The sequence below is a fragment of the Elgaria multicarinata genome, chromosome 7, assembly GCF_023053635.1.
Source record: "Elgaria multicarinata webbii isolate HBS135686 ecotype San Diego chromosome 7, rElgMul1.1.pri, whole genome shotgun sequence".
Classification (NCBI taxonomy): Eukaryota; Metazoa; Chordata; class Lepidosauria; order Squamata; family Anguidae; genus Elgaria; species Elgaria multicarinata.
Window position 1 is genome coordinate 103,098,920 of NC_086177.1, and position 22,737 is coordinate 103,121,656.

At 47.9% G+C, this 22,737-nt stretch overlaps 1 protein-coding gene across 1 annotated transcript in view; it reads right to left on the bottom strand.

The window, feature by feature from the left end:
- KCNQ3 (potassium voltage-gated channel subfamily Q member 3) overlaps positions 1 to 22,737 on the bottom strand; it is a 193,157-nt gene that overhangs the window by 69,321 nt on the left and 101,099 nt on the right. The gene's annotated exons all lie outside the window — the stretch shown is intronic.

Below are 22,737 nucleotides of genomic sequence, written 5' to 3' on the forward strand. Positions count from 1 at the left end.
GGCGCTCCAGATGTGTTGGACTGCACCTCCCAGAATGCCCCAGCCAGCCGCTGGCTGGGGCATTCTGGGAGTTGTAGTCCAACACATCTGGAGCGCCCCAGGTTGAGGAAGGCTGGTGTAGAGGGAGGGAGGGTGGCGATCCCGGACTTACCTTCTTCCGGGATCGTCCCCCGTGTCCGAATGGTCAGGACGACGTCCGGGATGGGAAGAGGAATGTCATGTGAGAGGAGGAGGCCATTTTTTAGAAAAGCTGCAGGTGCTGGAGCACGCTCATGCTCCAGCGAAACTTTAAGGTAAAAAATAATTTTTAAAAAGCCCCGACCCAGCTCCCCACCACAAACTCAATGGCCCTGGACTCCCCCTGTTCCGGCTCCTTTCCTTTGATGACCCTCGCTACTCGTGGGGAAGAGGGAAGAAGCTGGGACGGGTGCCCACACCACCTACGGTCCTCGGGATTGTCCCAGGACCGCAGGTAAAACCGGGATAACTGAGGTCTCAGTTATCCCGGGGAAATGCAAGGATCATCCCTCCCTCATTCTTAAAGGCTGAACTGCCTCCCCTAAGGCTTAGTTGCTGACAGGAAGAGGTTGGAGCTTCAATATACTAGCACTGTTTTGCTATTTGGGCCCCACCCACCATTTTTGCCTTTGGCTCCACCCACTACTGGAATGCACCCCAGATTTAAGTGCTAAAGCCAACGAATTTGCCCAACATGACATTAAAAAAAACCACCCAGCTCCTTCCTATCTGGAATTTAGAGATCCTATATATACTAAGTGTGCAATCCTATGCATATTTTTAGACAGAAAAACATCCTGCTACTCCCAGTATTCCTCAGCCAGGATTGCTGGCTTGCAAATGCTGGGCTTTGTAGGTTTTCTTTCTGCTTAAACATGCATAGGATTGTACCCTAAATCCTTGGGACTTACTTCTGAGCAGACATGTATAGGATCATACTACCGTATTTCTTCGATTGTAAGACGCCATCGATTGTAAGACGCACACTAATTTCAGTACCACCAACAGAAAAAAAAGCTTTGATTCTAAGGAATAATAAACGCACCCGCGATTCTAAGATGCACCCCGTTTTTAGAGATGCTTATATGGGGGGAAAAGTGCGTCTTAGAATCGAAGAAATACGGTATTTAGAAAGTTACCCTTTAAGATGAGCTAGATTTATAGCTGAAATATGTTGGGATTCTTCTAGCAGCACGTCTCTTTCTTGCTCTGTGCACTGCTGGAAAAACAGGAAGATGTGTTGCGATGTATCGTATTCAACCCAGCCCTCACATTTTGCTAAATAATAGCAGGCTGGTGTGTTCAGACCACAGTTATTATTCCATTTGGGCTTCATTTATAAATTGGCATTTCTTTCCGGGGCCTCTGAGACATAACGTTTTCTGCAGATATAAACGAATCAGCTGTAGTTCTGCGTGCAACTTATGGGAGGATTTGCAGCATTAAGAGAGAGAGAGAAACCAATTTTTTATCATTTAGGCAAAGAACATCTGCTTATCCTCTCACTAAAAAGCAACAGAGTAAAAATAAAATAAAATTACAGTGTGTGAGATTAAAAGGTAGGTCTGCCAAGGCTAACCGGACTCGATATAGGACGTAAGTGTAGCACCTGCTGGTCAGGCAGGGAGAGAGGGAGACCAGTGCAACAGGGAAGGGAGGAAGAGATTATGGGAATTGTAATCCTAGGGCGACCATATGAAAAGGAGGACCGGGCTACTGTTCCTTTAACAGTTCTATAGAAAAGGGGATTTCAGCAGGTGTTGTTTATATGTATGCAGCACCTGGTGAAATTCCCTCTTTATCACAACAGTTAAAGCTGCAGGAGCCCTGCCCTGTTGACCAGATTCAAAAGAGGGCAGGGCTCCTGCAGCTTTAACTGTTGCGATGAAGAGAGGATTTCAACAGGTGCTGCATGCATACAAAGGACTTCTGCTGAAACTCCCTTTTCGCTACAACTGTTAAAGATACAGGAGCCTGGTTCTCCTCTTCTTATGGTCACCCTATGTAATCCAACATATCTAGATGAGAGACTGAAACAACTGGGCATGTTTAGCCTGGAGAAGAGAAGATTGAGGGGAGACATAATAGCACTCTTCAAATACTTAAAAGGTTGTCACACGGAGGAGGGCCAGGATCTCTTCCCGATCATCTCAGAGTGCAGGACACGGAGTAATGGGCTCAAGTTACAGGAAGCCAGATTCTGGATGGACATCAGGAAAAACCTCCTGACTGTTAGAGCTGTACGACAATGGAACCAGTTACCTAGGGAGGTTGTGGGCTCACTCACACTAGAGACATTCAAGAGGCAGCTGGACAACCATCTGTCAGGGATGCTTTAGGGTGGAGTCCTGCATTGAGCAGGGGGTTGGACTCGATGGCCTTGTAGGCCCCTTCCAACTCTGCTATTCTATGATTCTAGATGGGAAGGGGTTGGGGGATGCTGTCCTAGCCCTATTCACCTGGGACCTGGTGCCCTCTAGATGTGTTAGGACTGCAACAGTCCAGTTCATCTCTAGGACACCAGACTGGGCTAGGATGTTGCAGCCATCAAGTGATAAACATGCCTGTGTGAATCAGCCTTAAGAATCCACCCTCCCCTTCCAACAAAAGCAAGAACAACGGGGAATGAAATATGCTGTTTCTTGAGCTCCAACCAGAAAGCGAGACTACAGTCTCCCTACAGTATTGTTTCGATGCAAATACAGCATCCGATCATTTTCTCAGATCTGACTGCTGGAGATAACAGCTGGAGCTAGAAAATAATGACTACAGTCATAAGGCAAGGTGAAGATCCTGGTTAATCTTTGGGCTTTTTTTTTTTTTTAATTAAGAAAGCCTGTCTCTGTACAAGAATTCCATTAACCCCCGACCGCTATCCTCAGAAGAGATTCAAGACAAGATCTGAAATGTAGAAATGAAAGTTGGGAGATACAACAAGGTAGGGCTGCGCTCCGCTTCAGTTTGTACAGTTGTCAGTGTACTTCAGTACCGTTATAAAGCAGCAGTGTAGATCCTGCAGTGCACTTCAATACCATGATAAAGCAGTAGTGTGACTCCTGCCTTTTATATACCGCTTTCATACCACTTTCATAGTGGAATAACCTGCGTAGATGAGCCCTGGGTGTAGCAGAACGTTTTGCTGTACAAACATGCATAGGATTGGACCCTAATAGTGATTCTATTGGCTATAGCAAAAAATTGCATAGATTCTTATTGGACATCTTCTTAAATCTCACTTAACTATTTGCGTAAGGAAAATCTGGGCGGTGGATCTGTCCTCCATTTTGGTGATTTGCAATGGCCACAAGTCTTTCAGTATTGTTCTCCTTAGCAAAAGTGAGGGGTGGAGGGAGAAAGAGAGAGAGAGAGAGAATGGCGAATGCTCCCATGAGCTTAGAGGCCTGAGCCTAGAACATGGCAGCTGGACAGAGGACAAGATGTCAAGGAATCATGAAAGCACAGGTGCCAGTGGCTGGAACGTACACATTTGATGTGTGAGAGAAGCTGTTCTTACTTTGACTGGGCCCTGTGACTGGCCCTGTGGTGGTGGTGGGGGCCCTCAGCCATCTACCAGTGCAGGATCAAAGTAAGACCTGGACAGCTCAAGTGAAGTGCTGACAGAGAGCTAGATAAATTCCTGGAGCAGAAGGCTATCAATGGCTGTTAGTTCTGATGGCTAAGTGCAACCTCCAGTATCAAAGGCAGTAAGCCCATATTGGGGAGCATCGCACTTGTGGTTCCTTGGTCCACAGCTGGTTGGCCACCATGTGAACAGAGTCCTGGACTAGATGGAACCTTGGTGTGATCCAGCATGGCTTTTCTTATGTAGATGGGACTCATATGGGAAGAACAGGAGGATATGTGTGTGTGAACAGATGGATGCTGAACACATGGCCACTCGTGAATCACCCAAAAAGAGGACATAAGAGGACAGTGTTTTGTACATTTGCATACGCTAATTTTTGTGTTTTTTTTTAATTTATTTGTAAAATTTATATACCTCTGAAGATAATAGAATCTCTCAGCAGTTCACAACATTAAAATACAATATTAAAAACACAATATTAAAACACAGCATAAAACACTTCCAACTACAATAAAGGAGCAGTAAAATGGAGTGGCATAATTAGTTTACTTGCGGCCCAGGGAAAGCCTGGGTGAAGAAGTGTGTCTTCAGGAGGCATTTAAATGATGCCACATTTTCTGCCTCCCAAACTACATGGGGGAGGGTTTTCCAAATGGTGGGTGCTGCTGCAGAGAAGGCCCTGCCATCTGAATACCTCATGGCAACTTTCTGTTCATTTTGGAATGACCAGCAAGACCTCCTCTGCTGATCTTAAAGGTCACCTGGGTATGTATAAGGGAAGGCAGTCTGCTAGGTATCCTGGTTCCAAGTGGTTTAGGGCTTTATATGACAGTAACATCACCTTGTACGTGGCTTCGGCACAAGATTATGTATACATGCAAATGTATAGATGCACATTTAGAAATAATGGTTATAATTTACATAGAAATACAGTACATCTCACCACATTGTGGAAGACTGTGACCAGACTGTGTGCCTAACCTGTTGAGTTGCTAACTGTGGATGGACACCAGTTCTAATGGTTCGTTATCTTTTGACAAGATGTGAATATGGCAGCACCTTCAAAAAGAGGACTCTCCTCTGTAAAAGAGGGAAACTGGCCACCCGAGGACCATCTGTGCCACGTCCATTGCTGCCATATTGCCATGACAGATTACCCCCAAGGGAATGTGGCACCTTGAGGTGGGTGAGAGAAGGTTTCCCAGTTCTACCTGACAACCATCTGGAAAGACAGACTAGTGTTTTTCTCCGTATTGCAGATGTGTGGGCTGAGAAAAGAGTAGCTTGCCTAAAGATGTGAGAAACAGACCCAAGAGACTGTTGCTCCATTTTAGACCGACCTGAGCTCGCTCTCAAAATAACCTGCTTCTGCCATAAAACATAATCCATGGGGTGGACTCTTTCTGCTTTCAAATCTCAATATAAGTTAGTTGCTTTGGGGATTGTAAAAACATTTACATCGAAGAAGCAGCTGAAAATAGTAGCAAACTCCATTAAGGAAGAAAAATGCCGAACTTGGGACTCTCTTGGAATGTTTCTCAGGTAGCAGCAATTACTAGTCATAATTTTGGAAAATGGGGGCCTAATTATAAACTCTGCCAGTCAGTTCCCAGGCTCGCTTTCTATGTGCCTTTACATCACAAAATGCGCTTCTGACATCTCTTATTTTCCAAAGCACCAGCTTGGCAAGGGCTGATCGCTCTTGGGAAAATGAAGCCATTTAAATTCTAGAAATGGAGCTTTATAAAATCTTCCGTGAGGTCTGGTCCCAACTGTATTTCTTCCATTTTGTCTGTTGCATGGGGTACAATAAATTTGTGGTCATGTTAGATGATTAGTAGTTTTCATCTCAAGGAGGAGGAGGAGGAGGAGGAGGAGGAGGAGGAGGAGGAGGAGGAGGAGGAGGAGGAGAAGAAGAAGAAGAAGAAGAAGAAGAAGAAGAAGAAGAAGAAGAAGAAGAAGTAGTTGTTGTTTTGTCTTGCTAAAAGACATGAGGAAATTGTACTTCAATCTGTCCTTTCGGTGACGTTTTCTTGGCAGGCCTTATAGCGGGGTGGTTTGCCGTTGCCTTCCCCGGCCTTTATTGCCTTTCCCCCAGCTAACTGGGTACTCATTTTACCGACCTCGGGAGGATGGAAGGCTGAGTTGACCCAAGCCGGCTGCCTGAAACCAGTTTCCGCTGGGATCGAACTCAGGCCGTGGGGAGAGTTTCAGCTGCAGAAACTGCTGCTTTACCGTAGGGTGCCCATATGAAAAGGAGGACAGGACTCTTGTATCTTTAACAACTGCATAGAAAAGGGAATTTCAGCAGGTGTCATTTGTATATATGGAGAACCTGGTGAAATTCCCTCTTCATCACAACAGAAAGGTGCAGGAGCTATACTAGAGTGACCAGATTTAAAAGAGGGCAGGGCACCTGCAGCTTTAACTGTTGTGATGAAGAGGAAATTTCCCCAGGTTCCCCATATATACAAATTACACCTGCTGAAATTTCCTTTTCAATACAACTGTTAAAGATACAGGAGCCCTGTCCTCCTTTTCATATGGTCACCCTATTTACCGCTCTGCACCACACGAGGCTATACTGAATTTCAAGAGAGGTTTCCTATAAATAAGAGTTGGAAAATGAAGGTGCCAGCAATGTAAAGCCTTTATACCAAGGACGTAGTACCTCTGGCCTAGTGCCTAGGGTCCCGATCCAGCTCTCCAGCAGTTCCCAAATAGCCATGCCCCATTCCTATGTCACCAGGTTGTTTGCATACTTCTTGATGCCCTATTATTTCTTGGTTTCCAGCTTTTGTTTGAATTGCTTATTCTAAGGCTTATTTATAGGCAGCAACAGCTGTAAGCTAAAATATGTTGTTGTTAGGATTCCATCTATGATCTGGACCCCCTGGGTGACTCCTTAATGATCTCTTGCCTCTTTAAAAGTCCCACTCTCTTTCTTTTTACCTTCCCCTTTCCAGTGATGTGGGTCTTAGGTTGCACACGTGGGGTGACTGACACTCCAGACACTTGTGGCTTAGCACAACAGTTTACTAGTAAGGTAAAACAAGCAACTTACAACTAAAGGTACTTAGTCAATAGAACTGAGTGATACAAAAGGTACTAAAAGAAAATAAAAATTGCAAAAATGCAAGTTCTTTTACCCTAAGCTGCACCTAGACTTCTTCAAGCTTCATCTTTCTGCTCCTTACTTATGTTCTCTTTGTGCTCTGGCTCTGGACGGGCTCTGGTTCTATCACTCTTTTATACCCTCTTCCCCCAAAACAGAAAGTACTCTTCCCACTTTGAAGAAATGAAACTTAACCAGGGAATGAATGTTAACTGGAGAAATGAAACTAACCTTCTCAGGGATATCCTCTCCCAACAGAAAAACCACAGGCCTGTAAGGCCTGACTTTAATACCTTGCCTCAGTAGGCCTCAAACCTTCCCAGCTGTACTTTGACTCCACCCCTTTTGCTCACCACTGGAATGCAGCCCCCAAGAGCTTCTCCCTCAGACTGAAAGAAGTTCCACACCCTACTTTGTATAAACCAGCAGTACCAGATAATAGATTGGAATCTACTGCTGGGTCTGTAGGTAGGGTGACCATATGGAAAGGAGGACAGGGCTCCTGTATCTTTAACAGTTGTATTGAAAAGTAGTTGCCATTTGTATGCATGCAGCACCTGGTGAAATCCCCTCTTCATCACAACAGTTAAAGCTGCAGGAGTTCGGCTCTCTTTTGTATCTGGTCACTCTAGTACTGCTCCTGCAGCTTTAACTGCTGTGACGAAGAGGAAATTTCACCAGGTGCTGCATGCCTACAAATGACACCTGCTGAAATTCCGTTTTCTATACAACCGTTAAAGTTACAGGAGCCCGGTCCTCCTTTTCATATGGTCACCCCATCTGTAGGTGATTTAGATTAGATCAGCAGACGTTTCCCACTGACAATGGTTTAACAGAGAGCTTCGGCTATTGAGCGGTATAAAAATGTAATAAATAAATAACAACAGAGACCCTCTCCCCCTCCTAAATCAGGCTGCTGAAATCAAGAAAGCCTGTGGGAAGGAGGGAGAATAGGCATAGATTTGGTTATAAAAGGATGCTTGTACCAACTCCAACTTCTGCTTCTGAAAATACATTCCTGGGCTGAGCATGTGGTCAGAGATTCCTTGTTCCCCAATTCTTTGTTTGCCTTTCTGAGCTGCTATTGTATATGAAACTTTGATCAGCAGTGAGGCTCAGAGTTCTAATGAGAAGCAAAGAAGACCCCACAAGTCTAAATTTTGCTCAAAGTGGACAGAAAATAATGGCCCAAATTATCAAATTGTTGGACCCAGGGGTGCAGCTAGGTAATTTTAGACCCTGGTCTTAATGGTCTTCGTTCAGCTATAAAGAACACAGTTAGTGTTTCTCTTCTCCACACCTCCTACCACTTTTCATCCTTTACCATTGCTTCTACATTCCTGATATGTTAGAGCAAAACAACAACAATGTTTGCCAATCCTGATAAGAAGAAATACTCTAAGCATCCATATGTTAAACTCACTTAAATCATAGTACCACCATGAATACCGGAAGAAAAATATAAAGTTTGCCAGCACAGTGCTGACCTATTTGCCGCTGACCCCATCCTCTGCTACTCTCTAGGTGGACATTTGGAGGTTGATGACAGTCATCTTGCAAGCTGGTGGTCAGTACCTCAGATTCTGAGTTATTATGGATCTCTCTCTTTTTTTCTTTAAAGAATTTAAAAAGTGGTAAATAAAAGTGATCTTAGTGAATGGCCCAAATACTGCTTGATGTTGTTCTCTCTCTCTGAGTGGCAGAACAGGAAGTGTGAGGGCAGGTTGGCCGTGTTTCCACTTTTCATGTGCAAGTATGAGAGGACTTCCTCACTCATCTCCCCACTAGTGAAGTGAGTAACCTATTCCCCTTCATACATTCCCCTTGCTCCTGGTTGTTCCAAATGGTCCTATGGCCTGACTGAAGTCCACCTGCAGAAGAGACTTCAGTGTGGTGGCCCCATTTCTATGGAACTCCCTGCCTCTGGAGGTCAGTTAAGCGCCAACACTGTGTTGTTTCTAGCACCCTCTAGAAAAAAGCTTTATTCCAGGAAGCCTTCCTTGACTGATCAGCCACAGTGTTTATCAGTACTGTTTTTTTTAAAATAACAATTTTAACATGTTTTATTTCTTCTGTCTTTCTATCATTTTATCTTTTGTTGTTCACCACTCCGGAATCTGTCTAGATGCTGTAAATAAAGTAAAGAAATCTGAAAAGGGGAAGTGCAATTAATTCACTTCCTGTTTTGGTATTTCCATTTCACATGTCAGGATACACAGTCCTGGATCTGCAGGACAAGTGGTATTGAGTCTGGTGTCCACTGAGAGAAGACCAGAGAGCACAGAGCCTAAGGCCTAATCTACATCAAGCAGGATATTGCACTATGAAAGTGGTATATAAAAGGCAGGAGCCACACTGCTGTTTTATAGCAGTATTGAAATGCACTGACAACTGTTGGGGCCCATTGACCCAAACCATCTACCGCTTTCATACCACTATATCCTGCTTGGTGTGGCTCCTGCCTTTTATATACCGCTTTCATAGTGAAATATCCTGCTTGGTGTAGATTAGGCCTTGGAGTTCTTTCACAAATGCACGTAGGTTGCTCAGTCAACGCTCTGACTCACTGCTCACCATGTCAACTGTCTCCATTGATAAGTATTTTCCCTGGGATGACATCAGGTGATAGGTGAGGCTTAACCAACTGAACTGTGATGGCCAATTCATGCATGTAAGTGAGGCATGATACTGCTGCCAATGATCTATGAACAAACCTGCATGAACTGGCACTCAGGTTGTCAATTTGTGGACAAAACCCACGCATCTTGATTTAGTTTTGGCCAGCTCTCTCAGCTGTTTCGTTCAGCACAGACTGTAACGGCCAAGGGATCTCCAAACTGGGGGAGTTAGTGTGAAGACCAGCCACCAAAATGGCAGCTCTCTTGTTCAGTTAGTACTCCAAGAACATTCCCCCATTTACAAATGTTGCTCCCATCCATACCCCCTTACTACACCCAACCTGGCTCAAAGTAGCAAGTAGTGAGTCTCCCACCTGTGATGTGCAATGCCTTGTGTGATACTAGCGATGGGACAGAAATTCATTCAGTTCCCATTTTAATTTGAACTTTCCTAATTTCACACTTTCTAACCACTATGAAAACCAAAACTCAGCTACGCTTCCAAATTTGCACTTCTCCAAATTTTGCAGTTGAGTTCCCCAATCAAAAAGTGCATGCAATACTGTGTATATTGGGGGAGGGGGATGTTCAAATGCAAGTTTTATTAGGAAAACTGCTTGCAAAAAATGTGTATATTAGGCAACAATGCATACAAAAAATGCATGTATTAGGAGAAATATGAATAAAACTGCTTATGAAATTTCATGCAAGCTTCTTTTTTTTAAAAAAAAAAAATGCTCAAGTTCTGAGACAAGCCAAATTTAAGCCTGGAAAAATAAGAAACCGAGAAAACCTGAAATTGACAGGTTCATCCATTTCTGCATCACACTTTTCAGCCTTCATACCTAACGCTAAATTTGGGGCTGCCCCCTTTAGTTTCACTTGCACACTTCAACACACACACACAATTCTGAAAAGAGAGCTGAAGAGCAAATGCCTTTTCCGGTCAACTAAAACACCCACAGTGATTGTAAGTGTGTAACTGATTGTTGGAACTGGCTTACACAGAAGTAATGAGAAGAAATTAAAACCAGGAAATTGCAGTCTGTACATCATGGATTGGACAGGTGGTGGACGGTCTCTATCATTATGGAGTGGTGGTGGGTTTTTTAATTGTTAGATGAAACCTTCCAGAGGGAAGGACAGGAAGCAACCTTCAAGTGTCGATGGCAAGTGGTAATTAAGAGCAGCTTGTTTCTGAAATGTTGCTGTCATTCTCTCCAATTGCTATGGTGACATCTTCGCTTTCCTTACATCCTTGTATTGGCTCTTCCTCAAACACTCTCCACGTATTCCACACAAGTGGATGGAAAAGGCAGCTCTTGTGTTACCCGAGTGATTTGGTTGCTCTTCTGGTGTGGTTCCAGATCACTCTATTAAAACAGAGAAACATCAAGCACATGCCCCTCCAAACAAAAAAGACCTCACATGCACACACCTGCATTTACATAGGGCTCCTTCATGTGCTTGTGAATACTACCCAATCAGGGGTCCCTTCTCGACCCTCCCAGAGTGCAGGACACGGAATAATGTGCTCATGTTACAGGAAGCAAGATTCCAGCTGGACATCAGGAAAAACTTCTTGATTGTTAGAGCAGTACGACAATGGAACCAATGACCTGGGGAGGTTGTGGGCTCTCCCACACTAGAGGCATTCAAGAGGTAGCTGGACAGCCATCTGTCAGGGATGCTTTAGGGTGGATTCCTGCATTGAGCAGGGGGTTGGACTTGATGGCTTTATAGGCCCCTTCCAACTCTACTGTTCTATGATTCTATGGTTGGGTAGAGGAGTGCATGCAAGTGTGCAAACCGTAAGACCCATTTTTCACTAATATTGTACCTGCACCACTAGAAGGCATGGACACTCAGCATGTCAGACTGGTAGGTCATTGCCAATGCCCACTTCATTTCATTTTAATGTCAGCAATTTTTCACCTATAAAGATGCTGACATGGCATCACTCTTTTTAGCCTCAGGACTAATCTGGGAAAAGTTATCCACTGCCAAGAATCTTGCAACAACAAGAAAGCTTTAAAATAAGATTTATTACACTTCACCCAGTCCTTCCCCTTACACAGAAATGGAGGTGGCATAACATGGGTCTCCACTCCTTCTCACCATCTTTTTTATCCCCACAACAGTCCCAAAACATAGGTTAGGCTAAGACATACTGATTGGTCCGAAGTCACCCAATGTGCTACAGAGCTGGTGGGATTTGAGTCCAATGGTCCTTGGTTCAAGCCCAACATTGCAACCACCACCAGTGGGGGCTGATGGCTCCAATTTCAGTGGGGCTGTGAATCCACTCTGGGCTTCAGCCAGAACTCTAGAAGAACTATCCAAGGTTCTGAACCTTATCCCCTAAATAGCTTCAACACCTTGGACAGCTCCTTAAAAGTTTTATCTGGTTCTGACTGAAACCCAAAATGGATTCATAACCCCACTGACACCAGAGCCACCAGCCTCCACCGACCATCACATCCCGCTGGCTCATTCTCATTCCTCATTCACTTTATCCCTTGAAAACTCTGGTGACAGCACAACACTTGGCTATCGTTTGCCTCGCTGCCAAGTTCCCAGGAGAAGATTAGGTAATCAGCCTCCTCAATACTTCATTAGCTGTAAACTTCTAGCATCCCCCCTCAGTGAATTGAAATGTGCTGGGAATTGCAGTTTCGCTATTTTTTAAAAAAATGTTGACCTGTTAAGTAAGCTATTTAGAGTGTTTTATTACAAATCCCATAAAACCAATGAGCAGGGGGGCGTGAGGGGATGTCTTCTCAAGAAAGACTCTCAGGGACTTTAAATCTCTAATGATAAGCCATCTCTAGAATGGGCCCCTTCGACAGCCAGAGGGATAAAGCAGGGCAGCATCAGTTGACGATAATGGATTTACCTTTCCACAAAGGTACACATTCAGGGCTGCAAGGAAACCAAGAGGGAGCAGGATAAACAATTTGGAACACCTCCCCAAAGAGCAGTACCAAGAGATGCCCTCAATTGCCCCAACGGTCTGTGGAGCCTGGAGAGAAATGAGTCCTCACTGGGATGGGTTTGTTGTTGTTGTTGTTGTTGTTACATTTCTCCATTTTGAATTTTATAAAGGAATATTTCATTGCATATGTGGGGAGTCCCTAATCTTGTCTGTAGATGACCCTGCCTCACTGCCCTGCTAGAAGCAAGCAGGATGAATAGATTTCCAACTTTATAGAGCTCAGTCCCTCTTTGAAGGTGTGACAAGTCAGTACTTCTGCACCTCCATCCCACAACTGTAGGGGTGGGCAAACGCATCTACATTCACCTTCGTAGGTACTCGTCACGCCACCACAGCTGCCTGCCCCAGCTCCCCAAGCTGCACGAGCCTCAGAAGAGGATCACAAGGTCCTGGCAAGCACTCAGCAGCCGCTTGGCAGCCGCCCGCCCACGCCCTGAAATTGGGCACCTCCCTTATCTGCATCAGTGGTGGCCGCCATTGACACAGGAAGGGGAAGTGTGTGATTTTGGCATGAGTGCAGGTGGTTGCTGACTGGTGGGGCGCTGCGCTCGGTCAGGAGTGCCCAACTGGGACTGGGTGTGTGTGGGGGTGCTGACACAGGGGTTATTATTATTATTATTATTTATTTATATAGCACCATCAATGTACATGGTTTCTGCAGGATTCCCAGACCCAGTCGGGCATTCACAGCATCCCGACTCAGCAGGCAGTGCAGGCTGGAAGACACTCTTCTGTCGGTATTCTCCAGAGGTAGCACCACCACTGCTATCTCTCCCGTGTCTTTTTCATATCCCTTATCCTGCTCACAGGAGAGGACAATCTTTGGGCTTTTATGTATGGAGAAAGACTGACCTCTTTCCAGAGCTTCCTTTAAGCCCCTTGACAACCTGGTTAGCCTGTTTGCCAAGCAGTCCAGCACATGGGTAAGACTGACTTCAAAGCTAGGCGAGAGAATCATAGCAACTCCGATTTCCAATGCAATATATTTATTAGAGCTATGCACAAACGGCCTCTCAAAATTCTCCACCCTATTTGTGAGCAAAGAAATCGGAAGGACAGAACGGGGTATGTAAGCAGATCTCTTTCTCCCCACCCACCCCCAAAAGACAGACATAGCATGGGTGGGTGGGGGGTGGAACAAATCTAGGGAGAGAGGCCCACATGTGGAAATAATCTTCCATGTGAAGAAATGGTACTTACCTGGATGCTGTGCTCAACCTCACCTGTATCCCAATGCTAATTTGAGCCTTCTTGAACTGGCTGTGTGCTGTATTCCAACACAGGGCTCATCTACACCAAGCAGATGAGCCCATATAAAAGGCAGGAGCCACACTACTGCTTTATAGCGGTATTGAAGTGCACTGACAACTGTTGGGGCCCATTGACACAGGGCATATACCGCTTTCATACCGTTTTCATAGTGCTATATCCTGCTTGGTGTAGATGTGTCGATGGGCCCCTACAGTTGTCAATGCACTTCAGTACCACTATAAAGCAATAGTGTAGATCCTACAGTGCACTACAATACCGCTATAAAGCAGTCATGTGGCTTCTGCGTTTTATATACCACTTTCATACCACTTTCATAGTGGAATATCTTGCTTGGTGTAGATGAGCCCACAGTGAATTAACACTGGATGATTCCATTGCGCACAACCCAGCCTCTCTCCCCTTGGCTAGAAGAAACCGTGCAGCAGGCCTGAATTTAGATTAAGGTGAGTAAGGAATTTGTTCAGTTTGCAAACCTCCTAAATTTGCACCTCCTTCACAGGAACCCAAACACAGCTATACATCGATATTCACACTTCTCCAAATTTTGTAATGCAGTTCACAATTTTTTTCTTTTAAAAAAAACACATACAAAAATGCTTTTAAACAGGAAAATGCACACAAAAATAACTATTTTAGGGGGAAGTGCATACAAAAAGACATCATATCATGAAAATCGCTTGCCAAAATGCATCCACAAGGAAAAGTGGAACAGAATGAACTTAACATGGGGAAAATGAGAATCTGAGCAGAACAGAAATTTACAGTTTCATCCATCCCCTATTTTAGAACCCTGTCAAGGAGCTGCCTTGATAAACAAGGCAATTAAGGCTGCAATTCTAAACATGCGCACTTCATGGAACAAGCCCCATTGAACTCAATGGGACTTACTTCTGAGTAAACATGTTTAGGATTGCACTGCAAATTACCAAATTAGCAACCCCTGTTTACTGCTAGGATTTAGTATTTGAAGTTCAACAGACCACATGGGTTTGGATTAGGGATGCGCTCCGCTTCTTCTCGGACCGAAGAAGCAGGAGCGGATCGGGGGCTTTCCCTCCTGTTAAGGTGGAGGTGAAGAGGATTGGGGGATCTGCGGAGCACTGTGGAGCGGATCAAGGTGAAGGCGGATCCTTCGCCTCGATCCAGAGCTCCGAAAAAAAGGTAAGGGGGGTTTACTTGGCCCTGCCGCTGTCACTGCCGCCCATGCGGTGACGGCAGCAGAGCCAGGTAAGGGGGCAAGGGGGAGAGGGGTCTTACCTGCATCCGTCCACGGTCCCGCGGCTGCCGTGGGAGGATGCAGGTAAGGGAGAGGAGGGAGGGGGGTTTACCTGGCACCACTCCCCACCACTGCGGAGCTCCGATTCGGAGCCGGAGTTCCACAGCGGAGTGGAGTGTCCCCTAGGCGGATCAAGGCAGGGCGGAGCGGGCCTGATCTGCAACTTGCGGATCGGGCGCGAAGAGGATCGGGGGGTCCGTGCACACCCCTAGTTTGGATTACACACACACACACACCTCTATTCTGAGCCACCATCTGATAACTGTGACTAGACCTGGATCAGGGCCACAATCTTTCCTGCAAGACCCACGTACTCCTTGAGTGTCTGATATCCTAGAGTCCCCCTGAAGCATTTGTTCCTACAGAGCTGCCAACCGCTCCTTTGCCCAAAAGAAGTCTGGATTGCAAAAATCTTTTCCCCAGACAGTCTAGCTCCCGAGCCAAGGCATGCCGCCTGTGACACTGTGTCTAGCACCTGGGACAGCCCGGGAATGCTTGTTTGTGTTGCTGAATGCATTAGCAGCCTGGTCGCGACGTAGCCTTGAGACCCTGAGCCAGGTTGCCAGAAAACCTCCCATCCGTCAGCACACCGGTTAAGAAAGAAAGCCTTCCGTTTGATACGTGAATACGCTGTGCCAACAGGATTGTTTTGGCATCGCTCATAGGGCTTTTTCTTTCTTTCTGATTTTTACCATGGACAGTCGCCAGAAGTGTATGCATTCTATGCTTTTGTCATCACATTGTATGAATTTAATAATCAGCAACCTGAGAACCTCAGCTTTAATTTTCTTTTCTCCCCCTCCTTTTTTTTTTTTAAAAAAAGAAAATGTTTCTAGCCTTTATGGCTGTAATGATCTTGAAAACAGGTGGGCAATGGCTAGAGAAATATAAATAGCTGATGATGTACCCGGTAAGGCTTGCTGCAGTCAAAGGGCGTGTCTACACCAGCCCTATATCCCGGGATCATCCCGGGATCGTTCCTGTGCATCCAAATGCCACACAGGGGATCCTGAAAGCAGGCAGGGATGATCCCTACATTTTCCTGGGAGAACACTTAGGTGTAGAAAGGGCCAAATGTGGCATCTTCAATGCTCTGAATTTCTCTGGGTCTACCCCTAAGCCTAGAAAAGCAGAATAAGGCTGCAATGCTTCACCCCCTTAGTATGGAGTAAATACATTGAACTCAGTTGGAAATCAGGGTGAGCTTCGCCTCGGTCGTGACCCACGAATCTGAGTTGAAGCAGGTTGATTCGGCCCACCTAGACACGAATCAAATTTGGAACTAGATTGGGCTGCCTCGGCCCGAAGCAGTCAAAGCACTTCAGGTCAGTTGGCCAGCCACTGCCCTCCACCTGTCTGTCCATGGGACTTTCCTGAAGCCTCCACTCGTGCCAGTGAGCCGCTCGTCCTCCAGGATAGCCACTCTGACCTGCTGTAGATCTACTGTTGCAAATTACGGCTGCCACAAAAGGATAGTTTGGGTAGTTCCTTTAGAGTTCTGACAGGCTCTGACTAAAACCCAGAGCAGAGACTCAGCTCCACTGACATCGGAGCCACCAGCCTCCACGGAGCCAGGGGATGTCGAAGATCTTCAAGCCTGAAGGCTGAATTTCATTTTAGAGAAGCTCTTGAGGACCACATTCCAGTGGTGGGCAGGGACAAAGGCAAAACGGGGCAGGGCAAAATACCAGTGTGTTAACGTAGTGGCTAAAGTGTCAGTCTGGGAGTCGGGACATCCGGGTTCTAGTCCCCACTCTGCCTTGGAAACCCACTGGGTGACTTTGGCCCAGTCACAGACTCTCAGCCCAACCTACCTCACAGGGTTGTTGTTGTGAGGATAAAAATGGAGAGGAGGAGGATTATGAATGCCACCTTGGGTTCCTTGGAGGAAAAAAGGCGGGATCCAGAACTGTCACTTGAGGCACAGGTGAACTCAGTGGCAAAGAGCACCTTTTACCAGCTTAGGCTGATATACCAGCTGTGCCCTTATCTGGACAGAGATAGCCTAGCTACAGTTATCCATGCTCTGATAACCTATCGTTTGGATTACTGCAATGCGTTATACGTGGGGCTGCCTTTGAAAATGGTCCAGAAACTTCAACTGGTACAAAACAGGGCAGCACGCTTACTAACAGGGACTGGCCGACGAGACCACATCATGCCAGTCCTTTTCCAGCTTCATTGGCTGCCAGTCCAGGTCCGGGCCCGATTTAAAGTGCTGGTATTAACATTTAAAGCCCTAAACGGCTTGGGGCCAGGCTATCTGAAGGAACGCCTCCTCCCGTATGTACCTGCCCGGACCCTAAGGTCATCCTTAGGGGTCCTTCTCTACGAGCCCCTGACAAAGGAAGTGAGGCAGGTGGCTACCAGGAGGAGGGCCTTCCCTGCTGTGGCACCCCGGCTGTGGAATGAGCTCCCTAAGGAGGTTCGCTTGGCACCTACATTATATGCTTTTAGACGCCAGGTGAAGACCTTTTTATTCTCCCAGCTTTTTAACAGTCTATAAATAAATTTTAACTTGGTGTTTTAAATTCGTAATTTTGCATTGCTGCTGTTTTTCTCTGGTTGAGCTTTTATATTGTATTTTATATTATGGTTTTATACTGTTGTTTTATACTTTGAATGTTTTTATTTTTTGTGAACCGCCCAGAGAGCTCCGGCTATTGGGCGGTATAGAAATGTAATAAATAAATAAATAAATAAATAAATATATTAGTGCAGTAAATAATTAAATAAATAAATAAATATACCAGCATATTTTTGCTTAAAGCTTTTGCTGCCAGTAACTAAGCCTTAGTAGATGCATTTCAAGCTTTTGGAACGGGATAAAAACAACTGCACAAAAGCTAGGAAAGCACCAAATGATCAAGAGTTGGGGGGAAAGGTATGTGGTCATCTGGGGAACCCGAGAGAGCCAGAATGAGACCACAAGAGGGGCAGGTTTGGCCTGCTGTCCTCAGGTTCAGAGAAGCGTAGAATAGTAAGGTTGGAAGGGGCGTGTAAGGCCATTGAGTCCAACCCCCTGCTCAATGCAGGAATCCACCTTAAAGCATCCCTGATAGTAGCTGTCCAGCTGCAGCTTGAAGGCCTCCAGTGTGGGAGAACCTCCCTAGGTCATTGGCTCCATTGTTGTACTGCTCTAACAGCCAAGATGTTTTCCCTGATGTTCAGCTGGAATTGGGCATTCCTGTAACTTGAACCCATTATTCCGGGTCCTTTACTCCTAAAGGACAACCTCTGTATCCTCACCCCCATGGAGAATCCATAGTCACACACACCGAGGAGATAGATCGGTCACTAGAATCATAGAATCATAGAATAGTAAAGTTGGAAGGAGCCTATAAGGCCATCGAGCCCAACCTGATGGCCTTATAGGGTTGGATGGAGAGAGAGAGAGAGAGGGAGAGAGAGATCATTTTTCTTTATTCTTTTTATTTATTCTCAAAGGAGCTAACACCGGTTAAAAACTCCATCATAAAACACAGACATCCAAAACAAACAAACCACTAATAAAATCTCCCAATGAAGTTTAAGAGGCATGACTACAACCATAACCAACCTTAACCACAGTTACCTGGGAGTAAGGAGCACTGAGCTCAGTGGTACTTATTTCTGCCTGCCTATGTTCAACATATAAAACACATTGAGCTTCAGCAATAGATCTTCAGCAAACTGAAATGCCACCTTGACCTTTGAATTACCATTCAAATTGCTAGCGTGAAGTAGGGCACGCATCAAAGGAAAGGAAAGATGCATCCTGGCTCTTCCTGATTATTTCCCTCATTCTCTGACTCTCTCTATGCTGATCTGTCACAAACAATAGTAAAACCTAAAAGCCGCATTATCACCTCGTGTCAATTACCAAGTGCTCCACCAGATGAGAGTATCATTGTTCCACTGTTAAAAAAGAAAAAAAAAAGCAGGAGTGGAACTATGGCCTTAGCTAGACCTAAGGTTTATCCCGGGATTGTCCCGTGGTCATCCCTGTTCATGTAAATTACACACAGACTATCCTGGGAGCAGGCAGGGACAATCCTGGGATAAACCTTTAGGCCTAGCTAAGGCCTATGTCTCCTGTATTCCTGCCTGCCCTTATGTGCTCAAAGAGTTTCACAAACGTTCTCAGTACTGATCCCTATTTATTTATTTTGATACTGTTTTTATACCACTTAGGGCGTTACTAGACGAGGCTCTAGCGCGCGTTACCTTCCGCAGCCACGTCGAGGCTTCCAGATGACGTTCACGAGGATCCGCCGTTATCCCGCGGTGAAGCCTCTTTCTCCCGACTTTAAAAAAGTGAGTTGTAGTGCGCCTTTTCCTGCTGTCCCGCGGTAATTCGGAGTACGTGTGGGAGGATGTGAGGTCACTGCGGTCGGCACTGGTCAGGAAAAGGCGTGCTAAGGGGAGTGGTCAGCGGCTTCGGTCAAGCCGCCTCCGCCATTTGCGCGCAGTCCGCCAGCTGGGGCAGCGCGGCGGAGCGGCTTTTTTTTTTTATTTCCCCAGTGACAGTTTGCGCAGGAACGGAGGACCGGAAAAGTGGCTGGTGACTCCTTGCGGTGGGCAGCTACCGTGGCCGCATAATGGCGGTGCTGTACGCTGCCTGTTAGTGTGGGTACCAGGCTGGCAGAGGGCAGAGCTGTTTGTGGGCTGCTGCCATGGCTACGGCCAGATGTGGGTTGGCTCCTTGGGATGGGGCACAGGGCACAGAGGCGGTCATCGCCGCCGACACCTCAGAGGCATGATGGGAGATGTAGGCACAGAGTGGCCATGCAGAGTGCCCATGCAGATGTAGGGTCAGGAAAAGGCGTGCTTAGGGGAGTGGCCAGCGGCTTCGGTCAAGCCGCCTCCACCATTTGCGCGCAGTCCGCCAGCTGGGGCAGCGCGGCGGAGCGGCTATTTTATTCCCATAACTACATTTCGCGCAGGACCGGAGGACCGGAAAAGTGGCTGGTGAGCTACTGTGGGTGTGGGTGGGCAGCCAGCTGGAGGGAACCGGCTGCCAGAGGGCAGCAAGCGAGGGTGGGCGGTCATCTTCCAGCGGCCACCCGGCAGCAGGTGAGGGAAGCCCCTTTAAAATGGTTCACTGCACTCCCCTGCCCTTCCGATGCGGAAAGTAACGAGCCCCGTTCTCTCTGCTTAGCCCCTGAATAGGTATCAGGCATGGGGCCAAAAGGGCGGGGCGTGACATGGAGACACCATGAGATCCTAGATGTGCTGGACATTTGGGGAGAAGAAAGGATTCAGCAGCAGCTGAGGGCTAGCCACCGCAACTTTAATGTGTTTGAAGAAGTGGCACGGGAGATGGCCAGGAGAGGCCATAACCGAACCGCCAAAGAGTGTCGCACTAAAACCAAGAGCTTGCGGTCAGAGTACCGGCGTGTAAGGAACCATAATGAGAGGTCAGGCAACAATGCCACCACGTGCCCCTACTATGAGAAATTACATTCCATTCTCCGTGGGGATACCACGACGCGCCCCAAACGCGTGGCAGGCAGTCTGACAATTACTCGGACACAGTCCACACGTGTAACTTCCCGAGCCACTCAGCCACCACCCTCTCTTCCTGTGGGCTCCCAGGACATGTGTGAGGACGCCAGCGAAACCACCTCACTCAGCAGGGATGTGGACGAAGACACATCAGCTGGTGAGTGTGCCCGTCTGCCTCCCCAAGCCCACCCCTACACCTCCCCACCAACTTCGGCAATGGGACTGCAGAGCCACCCCAAAGGCTTGCTGGTAGGGGGCGGGAGGTGGGGGCACCAGCACAGCATCCCATGCCAGTGGGAATCCTCTCTTCTCCATGCAAAATGCCTGGAGGAGGGGGGCCTGGAAGGGCTGCATTTGAGGCCCCTGCATCTCTGGGGAGGGGAAGCTGCCCTTCCCCCTACCTCCAATGCTTTCTCCTACATGCCACCAGATGATGAAGAATCCGGTAATGTAGCTGCAGACTCTGACAGCGAAGCAGGTGAAGGCACCAGCAGGCAGACTGGACTGAACTGTGAGTATGTGCCCACCATACAGCATCCCCACAACCATGGGCATTGATCCTTGGTAGAGGGTGGACTGGCAAATGGTGAGGTATGAGTGTGACATAGGCCTGACTTTGCCTTGACAGGCCCCCCACAACCCACTGAAGGTGGCTCCAGGGACAGCCCAGATAGAGGACGTGCTCCTGGTGAGTACTCTGCACTCCTCAGGTGTGCATGTGTGCTCCTGCAACCACTCAGACATGCTGGGGACATGGCAGCACTAACACACAGGTGTGTGGCCAGATGTAGGTAGGCAAGGATGTACACGGCACCCTGGCAGGTGCCCTGTGCTGAATGCCCTGAATGGGGGAAGGTGCAGTTAGTGTGGTGGGTGGGTGTGATTGAACTGCCTTCAGTCCATCACACCAACAGGAGGGGAGCAGTGGGGGAAGATCTTGGGAAGGAGCCTGCAATTCCCCAGATGCACCAAGGTCGATGCTGTGGGAGTGGGAGTGGGAGTCAGCATTCCTCAGCCATGGGAACGGCTCTCACAGATAACAGAACAGCAGAAGTCTGGGGCTGGAATGCAATGTTGTGAGTTAGCCACCCACCAGCACCACTGCCAGCTGCTTAGTTGCTAAGGGCAGTTCTAGGCGCACAACCACACCCTTTCGCTGCCAGGCAGGAAGGGGCACTTCACCTGCTGTGCCCTCTTGTGCAATTGGGCGGCTAGATGTGCAGCAGTGTGCTTGCCTAAGGTGGTGGTGTATCTGTATGGCACTGCACACTCCACCTGATCCTCACCTCCCCTGTTCAGTGCTGCCGCATGTGTCTGAATAGCCAACCTTCTCCACACAGATCCAGGGGTGGCAAACCCCAGGGCCACCCTGTCACCTGCCTCTCGCCTTGCAGAGATTCGCAACCGTCGCTCCCAGAGGAGAGGAGGAGATGCTGCTCTGGAGATCATGCGCCAGGCAGCAGCAGACAACGCCCGCATCCTCCAAATCCTTGAGCGTGACTCTGACAACTTCAGCGAATATCTGGACATCGCAAGGCAGCAACTCCAAGTAGATGCTGAAAATGCGGCAGCAATGGTGCGCTGTGTGGATAGGGTAGCCACCTGTCTGGAGGAGCTGGTCGGTGGCATGCGTGGTCTGAGGACTGGCCCCCCTAGGCATAGGGATCGCCCTGTGAGGGCACTGCCTCTTACTGGCCCACAAACTGGTGGAGTGAGAGGCAGGGACCCAGCGGAACACTTACTCCCTGGCCCACTCTGGGAGGAGGCTCCCGAACCCCCACCCCAGAGGGAGGAGACCCCATCCCCACCCCAGAGAGAGGAGACCCCATCCCCACCCCAGAGGGAGGATACCCCATCCCCACCCCAGAGGGAGGACACCCCATCCCCACCCCAGAGGGAGGACACCCCATCCCCACCCCAGAGGGAGGACACCCCATCCCCACCCCAGGAGCAACCTCTTTGTGCCCCATCCCAGGGGGGGAAAGGCAGGGCAAAAGGCAAGGCAGCCCCACCGGCTGGGGGGCCTGAGACCAGGGCCAAGGCAGCCCCACCGGCTGGGGGGGCTCAGACCAGGGCCAAGGCAGCCCCACCGGCTGTGGGGCCTGAGACCAGGGCCAAGGCAGCCCCACCGGCTGGGGGGCCTCACGGCAAGGGTAAGGCAGCCCCACCGGCTGGGGGGCCTGAGACCAGGGCCAAGGCAGCCCCACCGGCTGGGGGGGCTCAGACCAGGGCCAAGGCAGCCCCACCGGCTGGGGGGGCTCAGACCAGGGCCAAGGCAGCCCCACCGGCTGTGGGGCCTGAGACCAGGGCCAAGGCAGCCCCACCGGCTGGGGGGACTCACGGCAAGGGTAAGGCAGCCCCACCGGCTGT